We start from the raw sequence: 13161 nt of genomic DNA on the forward strand, positions 1-13161 counted from the left end.
TTAAGTTAGATTTTAATTAATTTGGTTCTTTAACTTGTGTGTTTTCTTGTGAAGGAACCGCTTGGAGTTGAAGATTAAGGATTAAAGATCGAGGATTTAAAGAATTGCTTGAGGTTTGATTCATATTTAGGATTTGTTTGAGGTAACTCTTCTTTCTAGAAATTTTAATTCCATCCTTTAGTTACTTCTTCACAATTAGAGACAATTAGGACTTAAAAAAAGATTTTATTTTTGTCTATCATAATAAAATCTACCCTCCACTTGGACATTTACTAATAAGATAATAAATTCAAACAATATTCCCCATTCTCACAATTATTTGATTGTTAACCCTAATTAAAAAAAATTCTTTTTTACCATCGTTTTTTGTTACTTTTAATTCCTAAGGTTGCATTGCATATAATAGTAGGAATTCACCAAAGTGATATAAACATCATGATTTGGCACACACTTGAAAATATTTTTAAGGGCAAAATCCACTAATCAAGATAAGATGAGGGATTTCATCACCCTTTCTTTAGCCCACAAATCACTAATTCCTCACTTCACAAACCCAAGCCTCCTAAAACTCATTAGACATTGGCCCCTAAGGACTCGAGCTCAATAAGGAACAATAAATCCCTAAGTGAAACGGTTCAAAGCTTCTTCGATTAGTTGGTGTCTAAGGCAAGGTTTAGGGGTTGCGTAAAACATTCTGCAAAGAATGAGGTACCTAATTGATCTCTGATCACTCTCTAGTACTATCCTTACCTAGCTAATTGATCGAGTAAAAATTTGATATTTTCACCTACGGAATTTTTGGTTAGGAGTTGGTCTAGCTAAGTTAGGCTTAACCCTAGAGTTTAGAGTGATTGAAAAGTGATTATTATTTTTATTTTAATTAGGTTTTTTCCTTTATCATCTTTTTCTTATCATAAAAAAAACTAACTTTTATTTTTCTTTAAAAAAGTATAAAATGAAATTGTTTTGGTGTATGCGAGCGTGGATTAGGGATAATACACATCGATTAATTCGCTTTGAATCAATCATAGAAATTACGTATCCTAATCCACATATTCTTCAAGATATGTGCTATCCCACTAGGAATGCAATCTCGTCTTGCATTAGGCTCCCTGAGGCAAATGGAACTAACTTTGAGCTTCGACCGTATTATATAAACATGCTTCCTAAATTTCTGGGGAATGAAATTGAAGATACTTATATTTTTATCTTAGAATTTGAGGAAGTATATATTATGATTAAAATAAGTGAATTAACTAAAGATGTGATCAAACTCAGATTTATTCCATTCGCTCTCGAGGACAAGGCAAAAAAAATAGCAGTATAGCTTACCTACAAATTCCATCTCAATTTGGGATGAATTTATCACTGTTTTTCTTAAGGAATTTTTCCCGATCCATAAAACGGTTAAGCTAAGAAACAACATCATGAATTTTAAAAATGTCCCGAGAGAATTTTTCTGGAAGTATTTTGACAGATTCAATAACCTTCTTATCTAATGTCCTCATCATGGTCTCGAGAAGTGACGATTATGCGAAAACATTTATGAATGATTGGATTATTCTTCAAAAACTTCTTAAAGTCAATGTGCCAAGGGGATTTCATGAGGAAAAACTCAGACGAAGTTTGGGAATTTTTAGAGAGTCTATCTAAGAAAACCATGCAGTGAGAATACTATGATGACAGAGTTTCATCTGTTCTCTAACCTAAGTCCAATGGTATTTCCTTAGAGTCGAACATTGCATCTGAAGCTAAGACGGCTACAATCATGCCCAGGTTAGAATCCCTAGAAATTAAGGAAAGATCAACGAAATCAGTCAAGTTTTTACCTCAGGTTTTCACAACTATCTTTCACTATCCAATGTTTTAGAAGAATGTCCTCTCTTAGGAAATAATCAACTACTAGGACAGGTTAACGTTACATTCCAACATCCTGTGAATGATCCATTTTCTCCAACCTACAATCTAGGTTGGAGAAATCACCCAAATTTTGCATGGAATCAAGGAAACCTCATCGGAAACCAAAATTTCATTCCCACTTCAAACCAATCATTTCCTAGGGGAAACATAGTTCCTTTCAGTTCTCACCCAAATTTTCAAAAAACCAATCTGCCATATCAAAATCAGTCCCCTCATCATCAAGTTGTAACTCACACTCCTCCCAATTCAGATCATGACAAACGTCTTAATGTATTGAAAAATGGTTTGAAACCCAGAATATGTTGACTCAAACGTCCAGCACCCTAAATTTCTTTATGCAACCAACTGGATAAATACTCAACTCCAACACTCAAACAATAGCTAGATTAGAAACCCAACTTAGTCAACTAGCTAATGATGTGAGTGAAAGAGAGAAAGAAAAATTTCTGAGTTAACCCGTGGTCAACCCTAAGGACACAGGATCTAGTTCATTATATGAAGCTCAAGTGAATGCAATCCATTCACCACGGTCAGGGAAACAGGTCGATAATCATGTGAGAACACTTCCAGTCAAGCACTTGATCCAGAACAAATTCCTTCTTCTAATTACTCTATCCAACAATCACCCCTCTCAAATGATCGAGAACCCGAACATGAGCCTACTTTTGATAAGTTTAGACCAGTTGCTCCTTTTCCAGATAGACTCAGGCCTAGGAAACACTCCCCTCAGGAGGAGAAGATTCTAGAAACTTTCAAACAGGTTAAGATCAATATTCATCTCTTAGATGTAATTGATCAAATTCTATCTTATGCTAAATTTTTAAAAGAACTATGCACTAAGAAGAGGAGAATAAATGTTCCAAAGAAAGTCTTTTTGGCCACCAAGATCAGTGATATGCTCTCAAAGCCTATACCTTTGAAACATAAAGATCCAGGTTCTCTCATCATTTCATGTGTCATTGGTAATACTCACACTGATAATGCGCTTTTAGACTTAAGGACCAGTGTCAACTTGCTTCCATATTTAGTCTACTAGCAACTAGGTTTAGGTGAATTAAAACCAACCTGATGCACCTTATAGTTAGCTGATATATCTGTCAATGTCCCTATAGGTGATATAGAGGATGTTCTGATTAAGGTTGGGAATTTAATTTTTCCAGTAGATTTTGTAGTCTTAAAAACACAACATGTTTCCAATCCCAAAGGACAGACACATGTCATCTTAGGACGACCTTTTTAGCCACTTCTAATACTCTCATTAACTGTAAAACTAGTCAAATAAAGTTGTCCTTAGGGAATTTGGCTACTGATCTCAACATCTTCAATCCAGTGAACCAACCAAATAATCAACCTCTAGAAATAAATTACATTCATGAAAGTCTAGAAGAAGATGAAGAAGTTGAGTCAGATCCAAGTTTTGAGGAATTTTTTTGTGAGGAACTGAAAATTTTAGAAGAAGTAGATCAGGTTTGTCAGAATAAGGAAACCGTGTTAAACATTTACTGCTTTGAACTAAATTTTGAAGAACTCTTTCTTAATGAACCTAGATTTTTGTAAAATAAACAACAACCAAATTTTCATACCTCAAGCTTGAATCTTGGGGTTGAAAAAATTGTTAAAGAAGAATTGGTTGCTAGAAAACAAAACTTCACAAATCTAGAGTCTAAGTTTATTAAGAAATTCAAAAATCATAACACTAATAATATCTACCTTACATTGTTGCAAGAATCATTGAACACCCTGGAATGCTTGGAATTTCAGCACATCATTGATTATATCATTTTGAATTTATTTAAAATCCAGAGGAGAATTTTTAGCAATAAGGTAGGATTCAATGTAGAATATGAGCTCTTTATGTTAAACCTTTCATTCTACATTGTTTGTTTTGTTTTATTTCATAATAATAAAAATAATTTATTTTTCTCTCATTTGAGAGTTTTTTGTTCGGTTGTAAAAAAAGAGAAAAAAAGAAAAAGGAAAAGAAAAAAGAAGAAAAGATAGGAAATTTTTTGAAAAAAAGAATAAAATTTTGATTTCATCCTCCTGAGACCAAAGATAATTTTAGATTTTTGTTCTCTAAGTCAGCCGACCAAATATAAATACTTCACTTCTAATTTGCATTACTTTGAGCATCATAAAGTTTGCATTGAGGATAATACAAAATTTAGGTGTAGGGGTGGGAATTAATTATTTTTTCATCTTTATTTTACCTTTTTAGTTGCATTTATGTCATTTTTTTCCTTTTTCTTTCATTCTCTTCTTTCTTTCTAAAAAAAATATCAGAAAATTATTGTCACTTGCCAAATTAATAGAGTTAAGAAATAATTGATTTATTTGATAATGTTAAATTTTCTAATCCCTAGTTTGTTATGTACTTAAGTTTACCTTTTGTGATAACTCTAAATATATTTCTTAAGAAATGATTTTCAAAGTAGTATACATTACTAAAGCCTTCACTTAGACTTTTAATTAAAATAATAAAATTTTCACATGCTTAACTTAGAGTTGAAAATAAGTTTTTTAAGTTGTTTTGATTTATATATTTTTCAGAATATATACATGTAAAAACTAACGTTGCAAAAGAAGAGTGCGGAAAATGGGCACAAAAAAAAAAGAAAAAAAAACTCTTGGATTCAATGTGATTTTATCTTATAAAGCCTAACTTGACTAAGTAATTAAGCCCAATGAGTATTTTCATACTTAATGACCTAAGCTCAATTTAGTTGGGATCCATTAGCCCAAAACTTATTAAATGATCACTTAGAAAGTCCGTTAAAGTAGAAAAAAATCACCAAGGAAGAAAGAGTTGAAAAATTTTTTACTAACAAATGTTTTATATATTGTTATATTTGTATATATGGTCTTGAAAAATATTTTTCAAGAGATTTGAAAACTTTTTAAAACAAAGAGTTAGCATATTCTTTTCAAAACTTTTAATAAAATTTCTAAGATTGACTTGGTTTTGTATTGCTATAATAAGAAGATTTTCTAGGAAATTCACTCTGGAGTTTTCTATAAAAATATTTTCTTGAGTAATAACTAGCTTCAATTAGATTGTCTAAATTTATCAAGTAATTTTAGTCATTTACTGACCTCTTTAAATTGGCAAGTTGATTGGATTTTGTGGGTATGTTCACTACAAACCCTCACGAGACTACAACTCGTCCACTAGGGTAACCTAGGGGTTTAAAAGCTTGTTGTATGCGTTAAATATAACCATGATTACTGCAAAAGTGAGTTAGGATTTTTTTAATTTCTTTCTTTGTTAGAGGACTAGCAAAAGTTTAGATGTGGGGGTATTTGATAATCATATTTTTATTATAATTTTATACCCTCATTATCTATTTTATATGAATAAATATACCACTAATAATTATTTTTATCTTTAATTGAAGGTTAATAAAGAAATAATAAATAAAAGCCCAAAAGGCTCCAACTTCCTCATTTTGTAACCTTTTATTGAAGCCCAGAATCAAGCCGAGTAGCATGTAGAAGCCAGAGAAAATCAAAAATCCAATATAAAGAGAAATTATATTCAAGATGTTTGGCCGCAAAGAAACGACGATATCTCCCAATCCGAAAGGCGGAATTTAACATATAATATATGAAAATCGTCTATCTCGATGAGACAAAGCCAACCATGAGTCAAAATTTTGATAGGAGCATCGATGCCTGCATCGATGCCAACATCGATGCTGACGATTTTGTTATGAATCAAAGGCTGAAAATCAAGGGTTTTAGATAAGAATTCAATCTAAGGGCTCACATTCATTGATATTTACTATAAATAGGGGTAGAGAGTGAGGGATTGAGGGTGTGAAAACTTTTCTATCTCCATTTAGAGAGGAGGTTTACTCTTAATTTAGAAGACCTTTCAAATTTGTAACTTTTTGTTATAATTAATAAAATATTTTTTTTACCACTTTATATTTTTCTTCTCTTTGATGGATGATGAAGATGAAGATGAAGATCAATTTGGAGGTTTGTTTTTATTTTCTCTTTTATTTCTTTTCTTATTGCTTAGTAGTTTAGATTTACATTAATGTCTTGTAGTGTAGATTTACTTTCATGCTTTTATTCTCTTGCTTTAATTTCTTGTATCTAATTCTTGTAATTTATTGTAGTTTAGCTCTTGTAATTTATTTTGTAGATTAAATTTTATCTTCTTGCACTATTCGCCTTGAGGTTTAGAACCCTCTTGGGATTAGTTTATTTTTTTTGCTTGTTTTTTTTTATTCGCCTTGAGGCTAGAACCCTCTAGGGAATTTTTATTTTCTTAGATATGAAATTAATTCTTATTGGAACTCTAGAAATTGTATAAAACTAGCTTTATTTCTCTTACGATTTGTTAATCATTCTCTCATACTTAAATTGTTCATGCTTAGGATATTCAACTAAAGAACTAATTGGTAGAAGGAATTCTAGAATTACTATTTAGTTGTTATTATTTTCATGAGCAATAATTTCACTTGGATAATAATCTGATAGGTTATACTTCCTTTGAGTGGTTCGATAATCTATACTTACTAAATCTAAAGTAGAATATAAAAAAGAGAATGATTCATATCTTATAAGTAAGATTAGTTAGTGGATTCAATTTTAGATTTCTCATATCTCTAATTGAATCGTCCATCTTGACTTTCTTGAATTTTCTTTTTTTTCTTGCTTTTTAGTTTTCCTTTGATTCTTTCTTTTCTCCTCTCAATCTCATTTTTATTATCACTTGCATATATTCACAATAATCCTCATATCTCCCCACAATCACACACATTCATTACTCCTAATTTTCACGCACATAACATAAGAACCGATTCTAATTATTCCTTACAAACACCTTCCCCGTGGGATCGATAACTTTTTATACTATAACTTGATTTATTTTGCACTTGCAACTTTTGGTATATATTTATGTCCCGTCTGTTTGCGGGGAAAGTTGTTGTATTCATTGCTGTATTCATTACAACTTCAGTCGTTACAATAAAATTAAAAAGATTGTCTTTTTATAAGACCTTTTACACAATGAAAACAAAAAGGTTACAACTCTCTTCAAACAAACGCAAGATCCTGTTTTGCGGTCTCTTGCTTGCGTGGGTCTTTTGCCTGTGACGGGGACGTCAATATCCGTGGACCACCGGGCACTCTGATCTGTTCCGAAAGAATCGGACAGAGCTTCGTCGATCCGCGTGAGATCTAGAAGCCTGAAGCGTCTATCTCGGCTAAAACGAGATATCAGCTCTTCTTAGTGATTACCGGCGAAGGGTAATACTAAGGAAAGGGGGGAACGGGTGATGAAGGCTCTGATGGTTATTGGAAGACGACGATAAGGATCTGTATGATGGTTGCACTGAGTATAGTAAATTGTCATTTATTCTTCAACTGATGCGTATTAAGACCCTGAGCGGAATGGTAGATAAATATTTTCAAATGCTTCTTAATTTACTACGCAAGGTAATTCCAGACAGAGAGAATAGCATTCCAGAAAAGTGTTATGATGCAAATAAGATTATTGGTGCTTTGGGTTTAGATTACAATCTAGGCTTTTCCTAGACACCCCCGGGGTGTTTCGACTTCCCGGGACTCCGTTTGAGGTGTATTATTGTCTTCCCTGTAGATTCTTCGTCCGAACTCGGATTTGAGTGATTCCAGGTGTGCTGGATGCTTGACGAAGAGTTCGATCCGCTCTGGTGGTTGGATTGTCTGTAGAGTGATCGAGGCATGAAGGGCGTTGTCCTTTTCGTGAACACCGCCGGGTTCCCGATTGGTCCGGGTCTTCGTTGTTCCGAAATCCTATCCGCTCACGTAGCTCGTCCACTTCAGTCGTTCGTCGACGTCGATTAGGCTCATGTGGATTGGATGGTGACGTTCATCGTTGCTCGTTAACACTGAACTGGTTGTGGAGAACTATAGGCAATTTTTGATGCCTACAGATACCCCCTCCAAAGTGTTCCTGACTCGTTTCTTTTATAGAAGAGGCTGGAATACTTTGGATGTGATTGATCTGGCCTTCAGTCGGCGTAGTTAGCTTCAATTCTTGACTCTTTCGATTTTCGATCTATTCGATGCTTTGACGAATAGCCGAGGTTCTTCCGGCGCTGCGTTTATCGTCTGGCCGTCGTCGGAGTCTCGAGTCTGCAGCTGATGAATTGAGTTTGGCTCGTGTCATTGAGTTGACTTTGAACTACCTCCGCCACATTGTGCTGGCTTAGGATTTCGGACCACCGTGTGTCGACTTTTTGTCGCAACGCGTTGACCGGCGTTGACCTAGGGTTACGCGTTGACCGACGTTGACCCTAGGGTTTTGAATCGTCGAACGTTGATTAGTGTGGATTTTGAATTCTCGAACGTTGACTTTTGTCGCAACGCATTGGCTGGCGTTGACCTGGGGTTACGCGTTGATTGGCGTTGACCTGGGGTTACGCGTTGACCGGCGTTGACCCTAGGGTTTACGGATCGCCATTAATACAGTTTATACTCGTACGTTTGCTGGAGTATACACAGTTTAAGCTCTTAAGGTATTGGAGCCTAGCGGTCCCAGGTGTCGGGGTTGCAGGACCAACTGTTAAAGCTGATTCATCTGCATGTATGGATTTTATCCTGAACTTGTTGGATGCTCAAGTCACGAGACCAACTAGTGGAGTTGATGCGTCAATGACTCGCATTTATAGAATTTTTGGCAAATCCTCAGCCATCAACGGGTTTGACAAGCCTTTACCGACTACCGTTTGAGTCGGGCTAGCATGCAGATTGTTTAAGTCCGTTCCGCATGTGACGTTGTGCTAAGAGAGTTAACGCTCTTAGTGCTACGATATTGAATACGTAGACTTCGTCTTTCTCACGGGAATAGACTACCCGGCGACGCGTGTTAGGCGTTGACTTTAGGATTTTTGGCTAATCCCCAGCCTTCAACGGATTTGATTAGCCTTTACCGACTACCGTTTGAGTCGGGCTAGCATGCGGATTGTTTAAGTCCGCTCCTATGTGACGTTTAAGCTAAAAGAGTTAACCCTTTTAGTGCTACGATATTGAATACGTAGACTTCGTCTTTCTCACGGGAATAGACTACCCGGCAACGCGTGTTAGGCGTTGACTTTAGGATTTTTGGCTAATCCCCAGCCTTCAACGAGAATTGTGTCTTTCCTAAGAGCAAAGACAGACTGCGAAACGGGAGAGGAAGAATTTTATATTCTATCTCCCGGTGCTGAAGAGGAAGAATTTTATATTCTATCTTCGGCTGGAAAGGAAACGGGAGAGGAAGAATTTTATATTCTATCTCCCGGTACTGAAGAGGAAGAATTTTATTTTCTATCCACAGCTGGAAAGGAAACGGGAGAGGAAGAATTTTATATTTTATCTCCCGGTGCTGAAGAGGAAGAATTTTATATTCTATCTTCAGCTGGAAAGGAAACGGGAGAGGAAGAATTTTATATTCTATCTCCCGGTGCTGAAGAGGAAGAATTTTATATTCTATCTACAGCTGGAAAGGAAACGGGAGAGGAAGAATTTTATATTTTATCTCCCGGTGCTGAAGAGGAAGAATTTTATATTCTATCTACAACTGGAAAGGAAACGGGAGAGGAAGAATTTTATATTCTATCTCCCGGTGCTGAAGAGGAAGAATTTTATATTCTATCTTCAGCTGGAAAGGAAACTCGAGGTGGGATCTCCACCCCCAGAATCCGGAAGGATGAAACTAAGAGTGGGATCTCTACTCCGAGAATCGGAAAAAATCAGATAACCCTAACTGTCGGAAGATTTGATTACTCGATTTGAAAGTGGACCTCTCGTTCATTGGGGGAATCGAGAGGGGATTTTGACTGTGGTCCTAACTGTATGAAGGTTTGACCAAGCAAAAGTTTGAGACGACCCTAACTGTAGGAAGGTTTGATCACTCGATTTGAAAGTGGACCTCTCGTTCATTGGAGGAATCGAGAGGGGATTTTGGCTTTGGCCCTAACTTTTATAGGTTTGACCAGAAAGCAAAGAAAGTGGAATACGGGTAGCAAAGAAAGTGCCAACTCGTATTATCACTCAAAGGGAGACTTTAATGCTAGGCGTTTAGGACCTAGCTCATTAAGTCTGAGAAATGCCAATGACGGGCGAATGGAAATGTTGGTGGATCCACTGTCATTTAATTTGATCAGCGAATGGTTTGGTGAGGAAAGATTAACCTACCAGAGGATTGGATCTCATCTCACAAAAATAACTCATAAGAGTTAGAGAATTTTGGTAAGAATAAGAAGAGACATTCTGACCTTCAGAGTTCGAACGTGATTAGCGTAATATCCTCCAGGAACTTCCCGTCAATGGTAGGAAATAGTTTAGACTCATATACCTATTGGAGTATCAGGGAGCAGTTTAACCTCTTATACCGGTCGGAGGATCAAGAAGCAGTTTATACTCTTATACTTGTCGGAGTGTTGAGAAGCAGTTTATACTCGTATACTCTTCGGAGTGTTAAGGAGCAATTTATACTCTTATACTTGTCGGAGTGTTGAGAAGCAGTTTATACTCGTATACTCTTTGGAGTGTTGCCGTTCTCAATTGGCTTACCCTAGCGTTATAACGCCGGCTTCAACCAAGGTTTGGATGCTATTCTTTAAAGTAAAGCAAGCCTTGGTGGGATGAAGGATCCTCCTGTGGTACGCACAGTACTTCGGATCTGCAGAATCGTCAGCTTCCTCCTGATTCATGATGGGCGGGAGCTTGATTTTGTTGTTTTCGAGAAGAGACTCGAAGATGGCGGGAATGTCTTCGTCCTTGAACGAGTACTCCTTCTGGGCCTTTTGATCCGAAGTCTTCTGCTGTCTTCGGGACTGCTGTTGTAACGTTTGATTAACGTCAATAACTGTTGTGGGTGCTTTCCCTTCATCATGAGATACGAGACTCGAATTCAGAGGGTTAACCATCAGTTGGTTTCTCTCGACCTTTCTTCTTCTGAGGAAGCGTTCAGCCTGTTCTCCGCGTACCTTCAACTCCTTCCAGGTATTGAGCGGCTCTACTCCCATAACGTCCAAGATGTTAACGGACAAGTTGTTATGACAAGTCTGCAAGATGAATTCCTCCGTGACGGGGTCCTTGCAGTTCATTGCCTGATTGCGGAAGCGTTTGATGAAGGTATCCATCGACTCTCCACTTTTTTGTTTCTCATCGAAGAGTGTCCTGACCGACACTTCGGCATCATCATCGAAGAAATAAGTGAGGAACATGCTTTCCAGGTCCTCCCAGCTGTTGATGCTTCCGGGCTTGAGACGGCGGTACCAATCGAAAGCAGGCCCGCGAAGGGTGCCAACGAATGACCGAACCATCAAAGGCTCGTTGCCAGAGATCACCCCCAAGTGGGACTTGAAGTAGATTAGATGCTGAGTGGGGGAGCCATTCCCACCGAACGGCGTGAAGTTGATCCGGTTGAACTTCGCCGGATATGGGATCGAATCCCACTCTTTCGGGTAAGGACACGGAATGCCGGTCTTCTTCACCTCTCGAGCAGACATCAGGGCGTCAATTTTTCTTTCGAGATCCTTCATCTTTTCGGCCTCACCTATATCCTGCTTTGGACAATTTTCGAGAGGAATAATATGGCCACCCCCAGTGTTATCATCATTGGTGGGTCCACCCCCAGCTTCGTTATTTTTAGTGGGGCCAACCCCAGCATTTTTGGGCGGTGCGTCGGCCATGATGACCTCGTCCACTTCCAGATCGCTGTCAACTGCGGCGTTCTGGGTGCGACGGCTGGATTCGACTAGCTGATTTGACAAAGCTCGGATTTGTTGGTCGTGCATTTGTCTCATCTCTTGCATAGCCATTTCCATTTCGAACTTGAAGATTTCCTTCTGCTTAGCCAGGGCCTCTTCAATGATCTTGGCTATCTGCTCGGTGTCGACCATGAACACTTCTCGAGCTTGCCCTATGCTAGACGTTGTATTGTCAGAGGCGAGAGCGGAATGAGAATCTGAGAGTTCATCATCGGAATGGACTTCTTCATGGATCCCATGGTCGTCGTTATATCCGACGGCTTCGAGCTGAAGCTGAGCTATTCTCGAATTGACTCTGCTTCCTAGAGAGAAATTAGGGTAGGAACCACTTGAAACAATTGGAGATCTTCCCTTGTTGACCATGTTGATGGTAACTTCTGGGAATTCATCATCTCGAGCAACCGATCCTCTTTGGTGGAAATGCCCTGATTTGGGCTTCGTCGTTCCATCGGAGATTCCCTTGAATATCGAGACCCTCTGCCGAGCGGTCTTGGGGCAGCTACACGTTGATAATACTGTCCTGATAAATTTGACACACGGACAGTGAGAGTCTGCTTCCTGGGTACTTCTCTTTTGAGATTCATTCGCACCCCTAGCCTGATAGTACAACTCGTCGACGTTGCGGTCGGAGTAACCTATCGGCTGCTCACATGGGTTCTCAAGTATAATGCGTTCGTCTGTCCGACGCGTTTTCCTCTGAGTAAACATTGCCTTGTTGGCATTTACAGGAGTCACACGTTCGGAATCACACCTTTGTGAGGGTGAAACCTTAACGGGCTCCTGATTTTCTGCACGCATCGCCAAGCGGGCCGTTGCAACAATCAATTTGCTAGGAGGTCGTGTACGACCCCAGTCCGGATGTTGGCTCGAAGCTCCTTCAACGATTTGGGGCTTTCCTTAACAAGCGCTTTTCCTCAATTCTCGGGTAGAGCACCGATACGATTATTCAAAGGATTCCTAAACTTGAGGAAATCTGCGCTGCGGCAGGGCTTTAACGGAGGTTCGGGATCTGAAGTTGACGAAGGCCGGAGAGCAACGTCGCCTGCTTTTGCCTTAGGCGCTGATTTGGCCTTTGGCACCCAAACTCGTTTGGATTTCGGCGATCCCTTAACTGCCTTTCCTCTTTGCGTTTCTTGTGCTTTTCGCATAAGGGTCCGGGCATGCACACGCAAGGCGCGACGCTTCTGGATTCGCTCCTCGAGAGTAGAACGGGTTCTTTTGACACGAACCCATTTGTTCGTTTCTGCTTTGGAGGAGGGGTTGGTTGTTCGCCGTTGTTGCTCTTGGCGTTGTCTGGATTTTAGATCCACATTATAGCGGATCCCATCCATCGGCTCCAAAGCCTTGGCCAGCTGACGAGCAAGGCGTTGACGCCGTCTTTGGCGTGCTCTCTTTGACAATGCTGGAGCGTCTTCAATAGCCATTTCCTCGGCGGAGGAGAAGTCCGGATCTGCGTTCTCGACCACGTTGGATGACGCGGGGACGTCAC

Source organism: Asparagus officinalis, chromosome 1 (genome assembly GCF_001876935.1).
Source record: "Asparagus officinalis chromosome 1, Aspof.V1, whole genome shotgun sequence".
Classification (NCBI taxonomy): Eukaryota; Viridiplantae; Streptophyta; class Magnoliopsida; order Asparagales; family Asparagaceae; genus Asparagus; species Asparagus officinalis.